Below are 19,634 nucleotides of genomic sequence, written 5' to 3' on the forward strand. Positions count from 1 at the left end.
GGGATTGGGATGCCAGAGGTGCGGAGAGTCGTGTTGCCGTATGCCGAGTTCGGGAAGCAAGAGGTGCGGGTAGACGTAGCGGAAGCCGGTTTGGTACACGAGGAAGACTGCAAAAAGACAGGACAAGACAGGACTAGGGAGGCAGAGAGTGATGAGAACAACTGGTTCTATGCTCAGCCAACGAGTCAGTGACACTGTAAGGTATATATAGGAGAGAGGGTCCAATGGCAGCGCAGCAATGTGGGTGGGTGTGGAAGGGCCAGGCTACGGCAGGGATAGGTCCAGAATGAGTCCCAGGGAAGGAGCCATAAAGCCCAGTAGTAAGACTGCATTTGATTGCAGCAACGGTTTGAGGTGCTGTGCCTTTAAGGGGTTGGTGTGGCTCCGTGTGGCCGCGCCTCCGTGTAGCTGTGCTTGCGGGCGCGTGACCAGGTGTAGCCGTCGGCCCAACAGTAGAAGAGGAGTATTGGCGTGCACGCGCGCGCCCACGTGGAGCTGTGAATGGCGTTCCGGAGAGAGGCTGCCTGCGTGCGGCAAGGGGACCCGGCGGAGCTGCAGGTGAGTGAGGAGCACGCCGAGGGCGGCGTGACTCCCAGACCCTTACAGTACCCCCCCTTCAGGGGCGACCTCCGGGCGTCCATGACATGGCTTGGAGGGATTCTTACGATGGAAAGCCTGGACGAGTCGAGGCGCGTGGAGATCCCGGTGGGGAATCCAGGAACGTTCCTCTGGTCCAAACCCCCTCCAGTGGACCAGGTATTGTACTCCTCCTCTGGAAATCCTAGAATCCAGGATAAACTGAACCTCGTACTCCTGTTGACCTTGGATCAGAAGAGGAAGTGGAGGAGACGTAGTCTTAGAAAAGCGAGGACTCTGGAATGCTGGTTTAAGCAAAGAAACATGAAAGACTGAAGGAATCTTCATCGAGGGTGGAAGGCGCAGACGATAAGCCACAGGATTAATCCTCTTGACCACAGGAAAGGGACTGAGGAACTTAGGTGTTAGCTTCATGGTAGGAACCTTTAGTCTGATATTCCTGGAAGAAAGCCAAACCCTGTCTCCTGGGACGAATTCCGGAACCAGGCGTCGAAGACAGTCTGCCTGGAGTTTCTGTCTCCCTGTAGCCACCTTTAAGTTCTCCTGAATCCTCGTCCATAAGTCTTTCAGCCAGGAGATGCGCTTGTCAACCGCTGGTACTCCTGAAGATAGAGGGGAGAAGGGTAGACAGGAAGGATGAAAGCCACAATTTATGAAGAAGGGAGATTCTTGAGTGGAGTCATTGCGAAGGGAGTTAAGAGCAAACTCAGCCCAAGGAAGTAGATCCACCCAATCATCCTGTGTATCGATTATGAAACACCGAAGGTATTGTTCCAGGTTTTGGTTGGCCCTCTCCGTCTGCCCATTGGTCTGTGGGTGGTATCCCGAGGAGAATTGAAGTGAAATACCCATTTTACGGGAAAAGGCTCGCCAAAATCTTGACACAAATTGGGACCCACGATCAGAGACGATGGTTGAAGGTACTCCGTGAAGACGAAAAATCTCCTGGATGAAAACATCCGCAAGCCTGGAGGAATTTGGAAGACCCCTCAAGGGGACAAGGGGACAAGGGGACAAGGTGAGTCTGTTTGGAAAAACGATCAATTACCACAAGAATCGTATTCTTTCCTTTGGAGTCTGGGAGCTCTACAATGAAGTCCATAGAAATATGGTTCCAGGGATGGTCTGGAATGGGTAAGGGAAGAAGAAGGCCTGCTGGTCTGACCCGGGGTATTTTGTTGCGAGCGCACGTGCCACACGCTTTAACAAACTCCTTCACATCCTTAGCACTCTCTGGCCACCAGAAGGTACGTTGAACAAGGTCGTTGGTTTTCCGTATCCCTGGATGTCCTGCTGATTTAGAGGAATGGCACCACTCGAGAACCCTTTTGCGGTGTTGGGGTGCCGTGTAGAGTCTTCCCTCCGGGACCTTGAGCCCCCTCGGAGCTTGTGATTGCTCGGATCGAATCTTGTCCAAAATATCAAAGGAGTTGGCGGACAGAATACATCTAGAGGGAATAATCGTCTCTAGCTGTTCTTCAGATATGTCCTATGCCGGGAACTGGCGAGACAGAGCGTCCGCCTTTAGATTTTTGGAGCCAGGAATAAAGGAGATAAGAAAATTGAATCGTGAAAAAAATAGTGCCCAGCGGGGAGAGCTCAAACGACGTGCCCCTTCTAAGTAGAGAAAGTTCTTATGGTCTGTGAGTATGGTTATAGGTGTCTCCGTACCCTCTAAGAAGTGTCTCCACTCTTCTAATGCCAACTTGATCGCCAAAAGCTCCCGGTTCCCGACATCGTAATTCCGTTCTGCGGACGAAAATTTCTTCGAGAAGAAGGCACATGGGTGTAGTCTGGCTAAGGGAGAGGTCCATTGGGATAAAACAGCCCCAGCCCCGATGTCAGAGGCATCTACCTCCAAGGTAAATGGAAGTTTCGGATCTGGGTGGGTGAGGATAGGGGCAGACACAAAAGCCTTTTTCAGAAGATTAAATGCCCGTATGGCGGTCTCAGACCATGATGAAGGATCTGAACCCTTCTTCGTGAGAGCAGTTATGGGAGACCCCGTAGAAGAAAAATTGCGAATGAAGCGTCGATAATAGTTTGCAAAACCTAGAAAGCGTTGCACGGCTTTGAGTGGTCGGGCGGGGCCAGTCCAAAATAGCCTTAAGTTTCTCTGGATCCATATTGAATCCGGAGTCAGAGATAACGTATCCCAAAAAAGCCACAGACTTGAGATGGAACTGACATTTCTCCAACTTCGCAAAGAGATGGTTCTCCGGGAGGCGTAACAGCACTTGTTGAACGTGTTTGATGTGTTCTTGAGGGGACTTAGAAAAGATTAGGATGTCATCTAGGTAGACGATAAGAAATATGTTAAGAATGTCCCGAAAAATCTCATTGACGAAATCCTGGAAAACTGCTGGTGCGTTGCACAAACCAAACGGCATGACCAGGTATTCATAGTGGCCGTCATGGGTGTTAAAAGCAGTCTTCCATTCGTCCCCCTCACGTATCCTTACTAAATTGTAGGCACCTCTTAAATCCAATTTAGAAAAGATAATTGCTCCCTGAAGACGGTCGAAGAGTTCCGGTATCAAGGGCAGTGGGTAGCGGTTCTTGCGTGTGATGTTATTCAAACCCCGATAGTCTATGCATGGACGAAGAGAACCGTCCTTCTTTTTGACAAAAAAGAAGCCTGCTCTGACTGGAGAAGAAGACTTTCGGATGAAACCCCTCTCTAAATTCTCAGCAATGTAAGTGTTCATGGCTTTAGTCTCTGGGAGAGAGAGAGGATAGGATCGTCCTCTGGGAAGAGGTGCCCCGGGTAGTAGGTCAATAGGGCAGTCGAAAGGATGGTGCGGAGGTAGAACCTCGGAACGTGCTTTGTCGAACACATCACAGAATTCCCAGTACACAGAAGGTAGGGAGTCGACCTTCTCTGGCAGGGTAGACAACCCACCAATCTTCTGGAAAATCCTGGTACAAGTCTTGGCACAAGGAGCACCCCACTGAATGGGTTCCCGATCCGTCCAGTCGATGCAAGGATTATGGAGTTGAAGCCAAGGGAGACCCAAAATCAGCTCAACCGAGGGAGTGTGGATAACATCGAGGGTAATGATCTCCGTATGAATGTCGATGTACTGCAGTAGGAGAGGCACCGTCTGGAGCGTGATGAATGCCGGCTGTAGAGGTCGACCGTCAATGGCCTCCAGACCTACTGGCGTCTTCTTACTGATAAATGGAATATTGTTCCGTCTAGCAAAAGTCTCATCGATGAAATTGCCTGCGGAACCGGAATCAATGAACGCCCGTGCTTGAGTGTGAAACCCCTCTCCAGACAGTGTTATAGGCAACATTATCCTGGTGGGAAGGACGTCTTTGACGATGGGAGAAAGTGTCAGTATTCCCAACGAAACTCTCCGGGATTTCATTGGGAGATGGCGTTTCCCGGCTTGTGGGGACACTGGGGTAATATGTGACCGGAATTGCCACAGTACATGCAGAGACCGGCATTTCGCCGACGTTGTTTTTCGGCAGCAGACAGCTTGTTACCTCCCAACTGCATTGGTTCCGGGGCATCCCCGGAAGGGTGTGTAGGCGCCTTGAACGATGGAGCAAGATGCCTTGAAACCCGTTGACGGTAACGAGAACGTTCATTTCTCTGCTCCTGCAGACGCTGGTCCACTCGAACACACAGCCTGATCAAATCCTCTAGGTCAGTGGGACGTTCCCGCGCTGCGAGCTCATCCTTTAGGGATTCCGACAGGCCTTGCAAAAACGCTGAAGATAGAGCTTCATTATTCCATCCCGTCTCAGCAGCAAGTGTTGCGGAACTCCCCGGCGTACCGGGCGACGGGTCAATCTCCCTGGGTTATGTGATTAAGAGACGATGCTGCCGTTAATTGCCGTGTTTGGGTGTCGAAGACTCTCGGAACTCCTCGACAAAGAGATTGATGTCCTGTGTGAGAGGACCTTGTTGTTCCCAGATGGGAGAAGCCCATGCAGCGCCTCGTCGATGAGAAGAGCCACGATATAGCCGACCCTGGAGACAGAAGAGACAAAACGAGAGGGCGAGAGTCGAAATTGGATGAGGCATTGGTTAAAGAAGTCCCTACATCCGTGGGGATCCCCGGCATAGTGTTTGGGGGCCGGAATACGAGGTTCCAAAGTAAACGGAGGTGCTGGAAAGGCGGTTGCGGAAGCTGTGAAAGCCACGGGTGAGGGTTGTCGATTGAGAGTTCGGACTTGAATGGTAAGGGAATGAACGCTTTGCTGTAACGTATCCATTCACCTATCAGCTTGTTCCAGATAAGTCTCTAGCCTGGTGAAGAGATTTGTATGGGCATTTAAAGTGCGCTCCACCTCAGCAGGGTCCATGTTTGTATGGCTGAGCATAATGTCAGAGCATGCTCACCACAAACGAGACGGGACCGCGGTGCTGAGGTGGGATAGGATATAACGCCACCAACAGCCACGAGGGCATGTCTTGAGAGTAGAGTGGTCTGGAAGTCTGGATCGGGGCAGGAGAGGTACGGATGGTAGAGGGTGCTGTTTGCCAAGTCTGGGGATAGAGAGAGGGACGTTGAACAGTAGAAGAGGAGTATTGGCGTGCGCGCGCGCGCGCCCACATGGAGCTATGAACGGCGTTCTGGAGAGAGGCCGCCTGCGTGCCGCGGGGGGACCCGGCGGAGCTGCAGGTGAGTGAGGAGCACGCCGAGGGCGGCGTGACTCCCAGACCCTTACAATTGGGTACTTTGTCCCAAATGCTTTCTATACTATAGTGAGCTTCATTTTATTCGAGCAAATACCCGGTATGTACCTGGCAGATACCTGGAATGCGCCGCTCCTCACCTCTGACAAGCCCCATTGCATTTGCCTTCCCAGCCTGGGTTCATGCCTGGCTGATGGGCGGCTGATCTGTTAAATGATAATGATTAGGATTTAATAGGCTGCAATGCTTCGCGTGTCTACCAGATGGCATAAATTCATGAATTGTAATGCAGTATATATATATGTACTATGCAGTATTGCAGCCAGCGGGAATAAAATGCTTCAATCCCTGCTGGAAAATAACTCAATGCACTCGGGCAGAAAACAGTCACAAACCTCAATACACCCGGGTATACCCGAATTCGTGGGACTAGCCGAGCTCGAATAAAGTGTGTCGCCAGTGTATACAGTAATTGTGCATTTTGTTATCTCTATCTACAGTCCTTTTGATTTGTGTAGGAACAGGAGGTGTTCATGTTTTGGTTTCATGTATTTTTATGGTGTGTTTTTTTATGTAGATGTGTTTAATTAAAATTATTTTGTAATCTTTATATGAGTGCTTACATTTGCTTACATTTGGGATTCTTTATTCTTTGTGTGTTTATATGTTTTGAATGGTTTCTTTAAGAGGGTTTATCTCGTTGTAAGATGAGTTGGATACAGGTATTTACTCCGCTTTTTGTTTTGAAATCTGTCATTGGCATTTGCCTTTTGTTAAGGTTATTAAAACTTTTCACATTTTGGGATAATATTTTAAGCAGAATTATAGTGTGTTCTTACTGTAGCTCTAGAAATCTCAGAAAAGTAGATTGTGAGATTGTGCTGAGGCCGTTTCATTGTTTTGTCCTGTGAGTAAGCTTATGTTTAGGGTGAAGTGTGTGGTGGGGGTGGGAAACCAAGCTCCCATGGGTAATAGCTACTCTGGGGCTCGTTTACCGTTGAGTAAAAAATAAGTTGTGGGAAGAGGGGAAACAACGTTCCTGTGACGGTAGCAGAGAATTATTACTTTCAAGGGCATCCGTGTTTGTAAGAACACAGGTAATTTTGAGGGTAATGTGCTGCATGAAAACGGCAGGTCAAACATGTCTCTGAGGGATCATATATTCAAATTTAAATAGTGTCTATCTGTACAATAAAAGTATGAAGAAAATAACTGTATAACACGTTATTGTAAAGCATCAAAACCTGGTAAAGATATTAACATTTTTAACATTTTTAGGCTTAACAGTTTAACTTTTGGTTGTGCCCTGACAGTCCTCAGAGGGGAACACATCAGGGAACTCTCCTCCAGTCGCGGTCCGAGCTGCCACCACTATGTCCTGCAACAACCTACAGGCCCAGTAATCCCGCTGAAGGGCGAGACACCACAACCTAGTAGTCAACATCTCAAGGCCCTCGTACGTTATTACTCTCTGCTTCCTAAAGAAAGTGCCTCCAGTTCTGCGAGGTTCTAATGATCACAGAGGTGGTGTGGGGTTCGCATCAAGACTTTTGGCCACATAGTCCAAACAAAGGCTAGTTTTGGGCTGGGCCTCAGTTGATGCAATGGATAGTTTCCTTCTCCCCCAAGGGAATCAGCCGAGTACATGATTAGGAATGCTCGATCACCGGATCGGGACTGGTGTCCACCAAATGAGCCTTTAAGGCTCAACAAAGATCTAGGGGGGTAAGGATGGGACCACTCCAGCCCACTCCCCCGGTCCTGCACGATTAAGCATAGATTGTCTCGCCCCCGGAAGCCAACTCAGGGGGCCCATTTGGGAGAGAGGCCAAGGGAGGCAAGAAAAAGACACCCCTACCAGTTTCTACTGAATACAATAATGTGGCATATTTATATCGATTGAATGTCATATTCACTAAGAATTATAAATGCATGATAGCCATGTGTTAATGACCTTCTTCTCTTGCAGGTGTTTGATGATAATGGAGGAGATACGCAGTAGGCACTATCACAACTTCTTCCACTAACAGCAAAAATTCATATGCAAATAGGAGACTTTGGTTAATGTTATACAAATCAGTACTGTATACTATGGAAGAAAAGTTATTTAACTCTCTAATGCCCGAGAAGCTAGTAATGCATGGCAAATAAAAACTTTGTAGGCCCCAATGCAAAGTTTCTGTTGTGTAAACCAGAAAAAAATACATGTATGTGTACGTTTCAACCTCTTAAAAAAATAAGTGGTCAGCTATTCAGGGTATTTGCCTCTAAGGGGGTGAAGGGACTAACTACCCCACACCATTTCTACTCAATCCCACAACACATAACCTCAATCAGTAAAGCCTACCAGGTTATTAGCCATGACCATAACAAATATCACAAATAAATACTTAACAATTTTTTATTATATATATATATTGACAAAGTTGAGAAAAAAGTACATTATGGGGGGGGGGGGGGGGGTCTGACATAAACAGCACTGGGATCTGAGCAGCCATTTTAAGTCATCATCCATCTTAGTGCCTGATATTGTCATCCATTTTGTTCATTGTCTGTATGCCTGTTGGGGAAGTATGAAAGAGATTTTTTCTTTTCTGCTCCTTAGTTTTTAGTGATAATAAGCCTCTCAGCTAACCACAAGACCGTGGAGATGGGAGAACTGTTATGAAAATAAAATATAGATAACAGACACATCTCGCATTCAGGGGTGGTTCTCATGGTCATATACACCCTTTCTCAGAAATCACGTATATAGAGAAAAGGTCACTGGCTTGAATAATAGTATGAATCTTACAGTTATGTTATTAACTCAATGTTCATTTTCATATTTTGTTTATCGTATACGCTTATGTAATGACGCACATGCCACCTCATATAGGGGGCGTGGGCTTAGTATTTTGGTATAAATATGGCTTGTAGACCAATATGTCGTTGGGGAAGTTTTATCTTGAAATTTCCTTCTATGTGTTCATATGTATGCGAAATAAACTCATTTGTTATTCTGCAATAATCCTCAGATGTGTTTCTTTATTTACGCTTTTCACAATATACATAGCATTTTTATGTATCTTTAACCCTCTCTTCAAGGGTTTTATTAGCCTCAGTGGCACTAATAGGATACATGAGAAATAAATCTCATTTACCCTAGCTACAGGGGGTTCTCCTGTGATTTGAGATTCTGGGGCACCCCACAGCTATTCCATAATGGCCGATGCCCAAGGCCTTAAAGACAATTGTATGCTTTAGGGGTTAGTAAGTAAGGCATCACCATGCTAAATTTTAGTAGCCTCTTTTGTATGCAATATATGGGCAGTTATTACTGTATACTGTAGATTTACATCCTAATATAGGTTTACACCCTAAACCTATAGAAACTACCCACACCTTGCATACCAAAGCCCTTAGTTGCCAACTAGGCAAGGTTTGACGACCACTTTACTTATTAATATAGGATTAAATGTATATGTAATTGTTATCATTAAATGTAGGGTGTCTTGTTATCTTGATTATGTATGCAGTGGCTATTACTGTACAGTATACACATAATCAACATTGGCCTGGGGTAGATAATAACAAATAGCATTATTTTTTTGGTGGTAGCTTGATATTTCCAGGTATTGGATTTTAGCTTCAGTAAAATTTTTATTTTGACTGCTTTGCCACTGGGGATATAGCTTTAATAAAATGGTGATATACAGTATAAAGATTTTCCAATTTTTCTCATATGGAGCTTTAGAAAGTTTTCTGCTTAGACATATATCTCCTCCCAAGTTATACTGCTTTAGGACCAAGGCATATTGCCTTCTTTTCATTTTCCTTATATACAGTAAATGTGTGTATATGAATGAGTACACACTGTACATGCATTTGTGTATTTCAATCTGTGTGTGTACAGTATATGAGCATGAGTTTATGTAGTTAATCTGTGTAATCAATTTAGGGCAAGCAGAATGTGACTGGAGGATGCATTGATTGATTCCTTGGTTACATTTTGTATATGGTCACCAAGTTGTTGGTGCACAATCTTCATAATAATTTGAACATTGCCTCTAGAACAAATGGGAATTTTTGCTTATAGTGTCTACATCAACCATGTATTTTACTAAATCTTAGACATATTATTGAAGACAATAAGCCCATATAAAAGCAATGTGTGACCAATAATGTCTTTATCAAACTGTCGCTTCTCAATGAAGACAAATGCTTTAAAGAAATAGGAAGAGAACAAGATGGATAGAATTAAACACGCGAAACCTGAGAATAAACAATGTCTGGAGAAGTTATTACTTGTTACTTTTGTGCTTTTCCTTGTGTTTTAAATATAACAGCCAGACTATTTATAGAAAGCAAAGTGTTTAGAATCCATGTCTTAATGGGAATGGACAATGAGGTCACTTATATAAGGAAACTTCTTAATAAATCATCTTCTGTGGAGGTGTCAAAATAATGCAACATTTTCCAGTCGATTCCCAGAGCTTGCAGAAACCAGTCTGTTCATTCTTCCCACAATGTACCAACTCTAAATTGTTTTAAAATAATATATTTTTTGGAACCCTATAGCTTTTTTATTTCTGAACTCTCCATCTGTTTTAGCTATTTAACACAAATAAGTGTTTTATTGTGGATATTATATAATTAATGTGTGTAGATGACTGGATAATCTTTGATATATTGAATGTAGACCTTTTTTAATAAAAGTTTTCCATCCTTCCATTAAACTGCAGTGGCATACCTTTTTAAATTGTTCTATGTAGAGTACGTGACAAAGGCAGAAATCAGCATCTTAAAAACCAACCCTAAATTCCCCAAATATCCCCTCTAATTTATTTACGTTAAAATGTGCCACTCTTTTTATTCATTTTGTACATATTTTCTAAATTTCACATTTATGATGTGGTACACGCTATATTATAGGCTAAAGCTGGTAAATTCCGGGCATTATTGAAATCCCTGCTCTCTGATTGGTTAAAATTCCAGGCATTATCCAATCAGTAATGGCCCAGAATTTTTGGCACCCTGCGAAAGTTTTTCAGCCAATCAGTTTTCAGTTCTCATTCACAAAGAGTGAGATCAGCTCTTAGGCTGCGTCCATAGATGGACCAGCCATGCTGAGGCGTGCGGACGCTCCACGCTGAGCCCCTGCATCCTCAATGAGGATGCCTTGAGAGGGGGCTCACGCGAGCGTCCGCAGGCGTGCTCAGGCTTTGGAGTTTTCAGCCGAGCGCCAAGCTGTTTTTCAGCGCGCTGTCGGCTGAAAACCTCCAATCACTGCACAGCAGCGTCAACGTCACGGCGCCGTGACGTCGGTGCCGTGACATTGACGTCAGTGCGTCGTGGGCGATTGGCCCAGCGACATCACTGCCCCGCCTCCAACCACCTCCCCCCGGCTCCCTTCGCGCACGCTGGCTCGCCTGCAAGTCCGTGCAATCGCGCTGACTGAAGCAGGCGAGCCTCAGCATTAGCGCGCCTCCGCTCTCCCCACACCTCTATGGCCCGGGCCTTAGACAGGGGATGAGATTGGACTATGGCAGCAGCAAGGCACTGACTTCTCCTCCACCCTGCCTGCAGAGAGCTCCACACAGGAGAGTGAAGGGAAAGGTTTGTATGTATGCTGTGTGTTTTGTGGGTGTAAAGGGAGTCAGCAGAGTGATTTATTGGTGTGTGCGTCTTCTGTTAGTGCGTGTTTTGTGGGTGTATAGGGAGCAGCAGAGTCTGTTTTCTCTGTGTGCGTCTGCTGTGAGTATGTTTTGTTTGTGTAGGGGGGGGGCTCAGTGTGTGTTTTGTGGGTGGTGGAGGGGTGCAGAGTGTTTTGTTGGTGTGTGTCTGTAGTGTGTGGATTTACAGGGGGACTGCAGTGGGTGTAGGGATGGGGCTGCTGGTGTGTGCTTCTGGATGTAGAGGTGGCAGAGTCTGTTTTGTTAGTTTATGTGTGTCTCTGCAGTGTGTGTTTTGTGGGTGGGGGAGGGGTGCAGAGTGTTTTGTGTGTTTGTGTCTGCAGTGTGTGGGTTTACTGCAGTGGGTGTAGAGGGGGGCTGCTGGTGTGTGTTTTGTGGATGTAGAGGGAGCAGCAGTCTGTTTTGTGGGTGTGTGTGTCTGCAGTGTGTTATGTGGGTGTAGAGTGGGGCTGCAGTGTGTGTTGTTTTGTGGGTTTAGAGGGGGCACAGTGTGTGGTTCTGTATTTGTGGGTTTAGAGGGGGGCTGCTGTATGTGTTGTGTGTGTGTTTTGTGAGTGTAGAGTGTGGAGGAGGGCTGCAGTGTGTTTTGTGGGTGTAGAGGAGGGGGGCTGCAGAGTGTGTACGGGGGACGGCAGAATGCGTTTGTGTATATTGAGGGGGGCTGTGCGTATGTACAATTTTCATGTAATAAACGTGCAGTAAAAGCATATGGCTGCGCTTATAATGCCTGACAACGGCGACGCGACGGCGCTCCAAAGCAAATCCATTTACGCCGTCGCAAGTGCTTATAGTAAGCGCGACGGAGCGATGTCGCGACCAAAAATGTTGAAGCCGAGTAAATTTTATTTTTTAGAGACAGTCGTCCCATGTGACTGTCTCTAAACCAGTCAGAGAGCGCTTTCCACCCCCTTCGTGACATCACTGACCTTGTCGCCAGCGACGTCGCTTAAAACTAAAGTATAACTTTCGCTAGTGGCGATGGCGACAGATGACGTAATCGGTCGCATCGCCGGCTCTATAAGCGCGGCCTTAGAATGTATACAATGCTGATAAAAATCAATATGATTACAAAAGTGGATCTTTTTATGAAAAATGTAAAAAAATAAAATAAAAAAAAAAGCCTACATTTAGCCTTTAATGGTAATAATCCCCTCAGAACGGGGCATTATTGACCAGTAATGCCCTGTTCTTTGGGGATTATTACTTAAATATATACATCATTGGTAGTTTGTTAATTGTTGCTATTAAAAGATAAGGTAAAACGATGGTGCAGATAGTATAGTCAAATGTATTTATATGTACATAAAAGTCACAAACAAATGTGCACTCACAGTGTAACAAACTAAAATTCGCATTGAGTTAGAGGTTTATACTCTCTTCAGAGTGCCAAAAACCCACTGCCACGCAACCCGCACAGCATCACTCATGAGTCACCACAGCTTGTGACATCACAAGACACAGCTCTGATTCTGGGAGATAGGTGTAACGGCGTCAGCATGAGGCAGCAGGAAACAAGGTCTATACGCCATGCGTTGTGCTGCATCAGCTTCCTTATGAGTCTCATAAGACTAAGGAAGCTGAAGCAGCGGAACGCATAGGGGCCGATTCACAAAGCTGTGATAAAATCAGTGCATTGGCACCTGACTTTGCATTGATTTATCGTGCACTAAAACATGAGGGCAAAAATTTACTAAGAATGAACGCCATTTTTTTAAAGGATTGATAAAAAAAATGATCTATCGCACATTTATTTTTATTAGTGGTATCACGCTATAAATCCTATCGCAGATAACTGACAGAAAAAATTGGCGCCTGGAAGAGCTGCATGGAGATGCTGCGTTTCCCTGCACGGCTCTTACAGGCGATCGTGCATTTTCAATATTAATTTTAATACTGTAGCAGTGTGCCGGAGCAGGGGGTCTCCTGAGCTGAAACACATTGATTTCAGCTTTGGGGACCGCCCACTTCCGAGATACAAGCCCATTATGGGGTGCCGGTATCCCCTGTACTTTTAAATCTCCTGTGTCACGTGACCGGGGGATTTAAATCCTGCAGTTGGATACCGGCACCCCATAATGGGACCTGTATCTTAGGAATTAGGGAGTCCCCAAGCCTGAAATCAATGTGGTTCCGCTCAGAAGACCACCTGCTCCTGCACATTAGTATCAAAACCCCCATTAAAAAAAAGAAAATATTTCCATAGTGGCTAGCCGCTAAGGTAACAAAGCTGCTTTTTTTTTATTTTTTACTAACCGTGTGCGGGAGCAGGGAGTCTTCTGAGCTGAACAGCATTGATTTCAGCCTCGGGGACCGCCTACTTCTCGAGATACTGGCCCCTGTATGGGGTGCCGGTATCTCCTCCAGTATTTAAATCCCCCGGTCACATGACACAGAGGATTTAAAAATGGTGGTGATACAAGCACCCCAAACCCCATAACAATGCCTGTAACTCGGGAAGCAGGGGGTCACTGAGGCAGAAATCAGCTCAGGAGACCCCATGCTCCCATACACTAGTATTAAAAACATTAAAGCAGCTTTATTACCTTAGCGGATAGCTGCTAAGGCAATGAAGAGGTTAAGGCACAATAGCGGGTTTATTGGGTGGTTACAACAAAACAGGAACAAGTCCCTAGTATCAGTGCTCAAGGTCCATAAGGCTTGTAGAAATCACTAATCAGATGATAAACTTGCTTAAAGACAGACTTCATGAGCCTCTGTGTGTACCTCTGACTCGGTGTGCATATGTGCTCATATGTGGGGACATGAATCAGCAAGTACCTGGGGTGTGTATATGGGACCAGATGACTGTAAGCGAATGGCCTCCTATATCCCCTCAGAAATGTGGTCACCCTAGAGCAGCACCCAAATGTATAGTCCACATCTCCTGAAGCATAAATGGAGAAAAGAGGGTACTCACAGTATGTAGTCAGTCCGTTATTGTGCGTGCATCACGCCTGCCATGAATGAGGAAGAATTCCGGAAGGAAAAAAGCGGAGCACTGCTGCAATGCAAAACTGGGGCTGAACACGGAATGATTCAAATAAAAACACCTTTATTACAGTCAAAGAGTAGGCCAATCAGATAGGGAATATAGTTCCCATGATCTGATTGGCTCAAGTACCATGTGACGGTACTTCTAAAAAGCAAATGAAGCACAGCCATTCTGATTAGCTGGCTCCATTCCCTTTAAATTATGTCACCCAAAAAAAAAATATTGAAAATCACATGGTTTTCACGGCCCAATCAGGACTGTGGGAACCATATGACGAAAATGTGATGTCATAGGCCTATAAAAGCCTATGTCGTCTCATTTTTGAGCCAGACGCCGAGGAGGGAGGACCTCTTCCTCCAAGAAGAGGACCAGGGTGTGCCGGAAGAAGGTAAAGAAGATAAAGAAGATACAGATTAAGACCCCAGAAGACCCCCGAGAGTGACGGTATGGATTACAAATAGAAAAAAAAAAAAAAAATTTTTTTTTTTTTTTACCTGTTGCATGGATTGGTTAAAGAGCATGCGGTGTCCCCGGGATTCGGTGAGTCAGGTCATCTAAAGGTAAGGAAACAAAATAAATGTATTTTATTTAACTTTTACAGGTTTTTTTTAATTTGTATGTGATATATATATATTTTTATGCTAATTTATTGCCCATGCTCGCTCGCTCTCTCTCTCTCTCTCTCTCTTTGTGTGTGTCTCTCTCTCTGTGGGTGTCTCTCTCTCTGTGTGTGTGTCTCTCTCTCTCTCTCTCTCTCTCTCTCTCTCTCTCTCTCTGTGTGTCTCTCTCTGTGTCTCTCTCTCTCTCTCTCTCTCTGTGTGTCTCTCTCTCCCTGTGTGTGTGTCTCTCTCTGTGTGTGTCTCTCTGTGTGTGTGTGTCTCTCTGTGTGTGTCTCTCTGTGTGTGTGTCTGTGTGTCTGTGTGTGTGTGTCTCTGTGTGTGTGTCTCTGTGTGTGTGTCTCTGTGTGTGTGTCTCTGTGTGTGTGTCTCTGTGTGTGTCTCTCTCTCTCTGTGTGTCTCTCTCTGTTTGTCTCTCTCTCTGTGTGTCTCTCTCTTTGTGTGTCTCTCTCTTTGTGTGTCTGTCTGTCTCACCCACACTCTCTCTCACACTCTGGATCTCTTATTTACCCTATATATCTTATCTGCCCTATATTACACCGAAATAACCTATACTACTTTCTTCCAGATCTGACTCTCGAGCTTCACACGGAAGACATCGGAATCTTCCCTCTACTGGTGGCAAGCATTCTTTGTTCTAGGCACATTCTCTGGGGGATTCTAGTCATTCTAAAGCCTTTTTTCAAGGTCCTGAGCTAGACAAACCAACGCATATCTTATTCATACAGTATATATGTGGTGTGGCTGCTGATCTCAAATGAGTGGTTTTAAAAATCTTGCCCTATTCATTTGATAATTATCTGCTTTCATATGCCCAGAAGAAGTGCAGTTCTAAAGCTCTGGTTCCTCAGGTTATCTCCATAAGAGGGTCTTCCTGTCCTACATGATGGAGCACACCCTCCATGAGTTGTATGAGGTAACAACCTTCTCATGCCTTCTTATACACCACTCTACATGTATTATGGTGGGTGACAGAACAAAATTACCTATTTTAGTAAACTGTTACCATTTTCGTTTTTTCACTTATACATACAGACGGCACTTTCGTGATATCTTGACATTTTGGAACAAATATCTGCTCTACGTTTCATTGGTGAATATATAAATATAAAAAGTAATGAAAGCTAATGAAAAAGCCAAATTTTAAAGTCCTTTCTTGAAAATTTACAATGGAGGCCGTGAAATAATATATTACATCTAGATTTCATAAGGTCTACTAAGTTAATATCACAAAGAATGAGGGGAAAGAACAGGAATGAAAATATAAGAAAGTCTAACTTCAATTTTACATAAAATGCAAGTCACTTTTGCTTTTAAGAAGTTAAAAAAACAATTGTTATTTTTGTTAATCTTCTGTGATTCCATGTAACAAGCCCAAAAGAAATACACAAATGCATAATAAATGAGTCTTGGTAGAGTTTCAAGTAAAGTGACAATGGTGAGATAGAATTTGGGAGTTTGATCTGAGTCCAAAAAAACAGTCCAGTCTAATACTGGTGGGAACAGTTCCTTTAAGAATTTATTTACAAAGGAAAATCTGAATTTCTCAGCAATAACAGTAGCAAAAATATATTGACCATTGACCTTGATATGCGATAAGCAGATTTAAAAATACAGGCCCATATTTACTAATCAGTGCTATTCAATAAGACTCTTTCTGGCAACAGAAGACCCCTTATGGTCCATTTACTGTAACTGAAGGCGTTTAATGGAATAGTACTGCTTAGTAAACAGGAGTCACATTTCTTTATGGCAACAACGTTTTCCAACTGCAGTGATGTGTCTAAAAACAAATATATCACACACCTTTACATATCTTAATATCAATAATACTTCCACAGACAAATTGGTCCAACCATACCCGACACCTTCTTCTTAGTTATCTGATATGAAGGCGTTGTGCAGGACTATAAGGACATCATTTCGACTTGACAAATCACCCGAAAGTGCTGGCAGTGGTAATGTTACTTACTGCCTTTGAAGTGTGTGAACATAGTTCAATTTCCAGTGTCCGTTCTCCTTGTGACCATGTAAAAGGATTGCAATGGAAAATAAGATCAACCCTTAAAGTTCTTCAAATTGTGAGGATCGGGCTAAGGCTCGCCTCCGTGACGTGTCTCGTGACGCTCATCACGCTGAAAGGATCATGCACAGGTGTCGTCCAATAGTTGTCAGGCGAACGACTCAACCATGAGTTGACACTGACAGCAGGATAACTGCTTAATCAAATTCACCTGCGGTGCTTACTTCGTCCCATGATGATCAAGTGGGCTGAAGGCAATCAGCATTAACAGCCGTGCAACTCAACGTGGATTGGCTCTTCAATCAAGAGGCAATCATTACATTCACTGTATATACGAGAGAGAAAGAATCCCTGATGATGCACTCATTCTCTATTAAATGAAAACAAATACATTTTATTAAATTCTAAATTTGCACTTAGGTGCACTGCAAGATCAAGTACAGCAAAGAAAGGCAGGACAAGGCAAGGCAGCACAAGGAAAAACAGTGTGCTTGCGACCAGCACGACGTTACAAGTGAAATACTATTAGGCTAAGCCGATTTGCAGAGACATGTTTTCTTGGGGGCAGAGGGGGCGAGTGAAGGGGGTAATAGCCCCAGGGTCGGTGGTTAGGCCTCTCGGGTGGGTAGTGGGGGGGTTAACCCCTTCATTAGCTTAGCGGTAGTAACCGCTATGGTAATGAGAGGGTTAACCTCCCCTACTACCACAGAGGCCTGACCACCCACCCTGTGGCAACTACCCCCTTCACTCAATCCCTCTACCCACAATAAACATTAAAATACCTACTACCTACTGTACCAATACACAACCCCCCTAGTGTACCCTCAACAAACCCCCTAACACATACAGTAAAGTAATGGGCAAAATGACTATTATCCCGATATGGATAATAGTGCATTTGCCCATTTAAAATAAAACATTAACCAGCATAAAGTAAATAAAATGCACTTACACCGGCCAGATGAAGGCTGTCCTCATCATCATCACCGTCCTTGTCCTCCGTTGTCAGCAACAGTACAATAAAAAAATACAATCTAATCGCCCCTAACTCCTTAATCACTTTAGCGATTAGTAATAACTATAGTAATAAAGGGGTTAACCCACCATCCCCCAATACCCACCCAGGAGGTCTAACCACCCACCCAGGGCCCACTACACCCACTACCCATATAATATGGGCATGCTATAACACTATAGCAATAAATGGTGAAGCTAAAAAAAAAAAACAGGCCCAAAATAAAACACAGTATTACATAGAAAAAACCCCATTACAAATGCAAATAAAGCAATTGATTGGCACATTGACACACCCATAAGCTGCCACTATGCCAGGCAATATGCAACCTGCCAATAACCAAAAAAAGCCTCAAATAAAAAACACATTCAATTTTGATAAAAAAAACTATTGATTGGCACAGAGGCACACCCACGCCCTGTGGGCATGAGCTGCCACCATTCCAGGCAATATGCAACCTGCCAATCACCAAAACAAACCTCAAATTAAAAACACATTAAATTTTCATTTAAAACATGCCAAAAAAACAATTGAATTGCACGGTGGCACACCCATGCCCTCTGGGCATGAACTGCCACTAAGCCAGGCAATATGCAACCTGCCAATCACCAAACCAAGCCTCAAATTAAAAACACATTCAATTTGAATCCAAAAAAGGCCAAAAAAAACCCCAATGGATTGGCACGGTGGCACACCCATGAGCTGCCGCTATGCCAGGCAATATGCAACCTGCAAAAACATAAATACAGTGAATGCATCAAATAAAAACCACATTGCATTGCCATAAAACAAAAACAGTCAATAAAACAATTGATTGGCACATTACCACACCAATGGTCTGTCACTCTGTCAATCAATAGTCAACCTTCAAAAAAATAAATAGTCATCAAATAAAAAAGACATTACTGTGCTGCACATTTGAATTAATAAAAATGCCAATACAGTACCAAACTAAAAAAAAGCCTGCAAATAAAAAAAACAAGCACCAAACAAAAGACATTTACATTGGAATACAAAAGTTACTGTATGTCAATGCAAATGCCAACCTAAAAAAAAAAATACAATATTAATGTAACCCTGTTTCCCCCACCTGATCTCACATAGGGCCTCTCTCTGGGAAACTCACTCCGGTTACATGTCTTAGTGTGGTGCATACCTGCTGGCAACAGGGGGCCCTGGGTCTCCCACATGATGTTACAGGGGAAGAAAAGGACAGGCTTGCTCGAATAGTACTCACAGGTGCAGTGCCTCCATCTCGTGCAGCCCCCATCTCGTGCAGCCCCAAGGTGTATGGGGTGAAGTCCCTGCAAAAGAACTCCTCTCCCCTCCTCCTAATAGACTTCAGTCTTAGGCCAGGAGGTATAGGTAAAAACACAGGATCTTTATATGGGTCTTCCAATATTCAGCAGCAGTTGACAGCAGTTCTTAGGGTATTCACTCTCAGGATGTCCCTGAATCCACTCCCAGCCAAGGGCCCCGAGAGTGGTCCTTGCTCTTCCCTTATCCCCTGGTGGAATAAGAGGTATGGTTCCCCACCTCTCCCCGGTGGGAGGGCCTCAAGCCTGCCAGAGCCATGACAGCTTAGTATGGGTGAACCTGTCTCTCTCAAAGGTAGAGACCAACTGGCTAAATCAGGAAGTGCAACTCACTAAATCAGTTCCAGTGAGAACCAGCCCTCTGTCGCGGATTGGACAGCAGGCCTGATTGCCCACCTTCTCTGACTCACTGAGCTGCATGTGTGGGGATAACCCAGGATTACTCCTGGCTGCCAACCCTTACTAGGTATTACTGCCAGGAGGAGGGCTGACATATATCCCTAAACAACCAATGGTTACATTAAATAAAATGCAATCCATCTTTTTCTTTCTTTTTGATGTCTTCACACACCAAATCTGACTCCAACAGCAACACCAGCTTCAACTCCTGGTCCACAACGCTATGCTCCTCAACAGCCAAGGTCCATAGGTAAAATCTTGAATTCTTTTCTTCTTTCGTTTCTTCATCTGTAATTTGTAATCCCTTTTGGGTTCTTCTTTAGCTTCATCTGTACTTGTAATCCAC

At 44.6% G+C, this 19,634-nt stretch overlaps 1 long non-coding RNA gene across 2 annotated transcripts in view; it reads right to left on the reverse strand.

Annotated features, from left to right (window-relative positions):
* Positions 1-7,740: 7,740 nt before the first annotated feature.
* Positions 7,741-19,634, reverse strand: part of LOC142495564 (uncharacterized) — a 29,242-nt gene continuing 17,348 nt past the window's right edge. Inside the window, exons 3-6 of one of the 2 annotated variants that reach the window (XR_012801766.1) lie at positions 16,508-16,883; positions 14,413-14,472; positions 13,844-13,927; positions 7,741-7,811 (exon numbers count right to left, since the gene is read on the reverse strand). This is a non-coding gene — a long non-coding RNA (uncharacterized LOC142495564). The remainder of the gene's footprint in view (positions 7,812-13,843; positions 13,928-14,412; positions 14,473-16,507; positions 16,884-19,634) is intronic. The other variant, XR_012801767.1, reaches the window with a different exon arrangement.

The sequence above is a fragment of the Ascaphus truei genome, chromosome 5 (genome assembly GCF_040206685.1).
Source record: "Ascaphus truei isolate aAscTru1 chromosome 5, aAscTru1.hap1, whole genome shotgun sequence".
NCBI classification, from domain to species: Eukaryota; Metazoa; Chordata; class Amphibia; order Anura; family Ascaphidae; genus Ascaphus; species Ascaphus truei.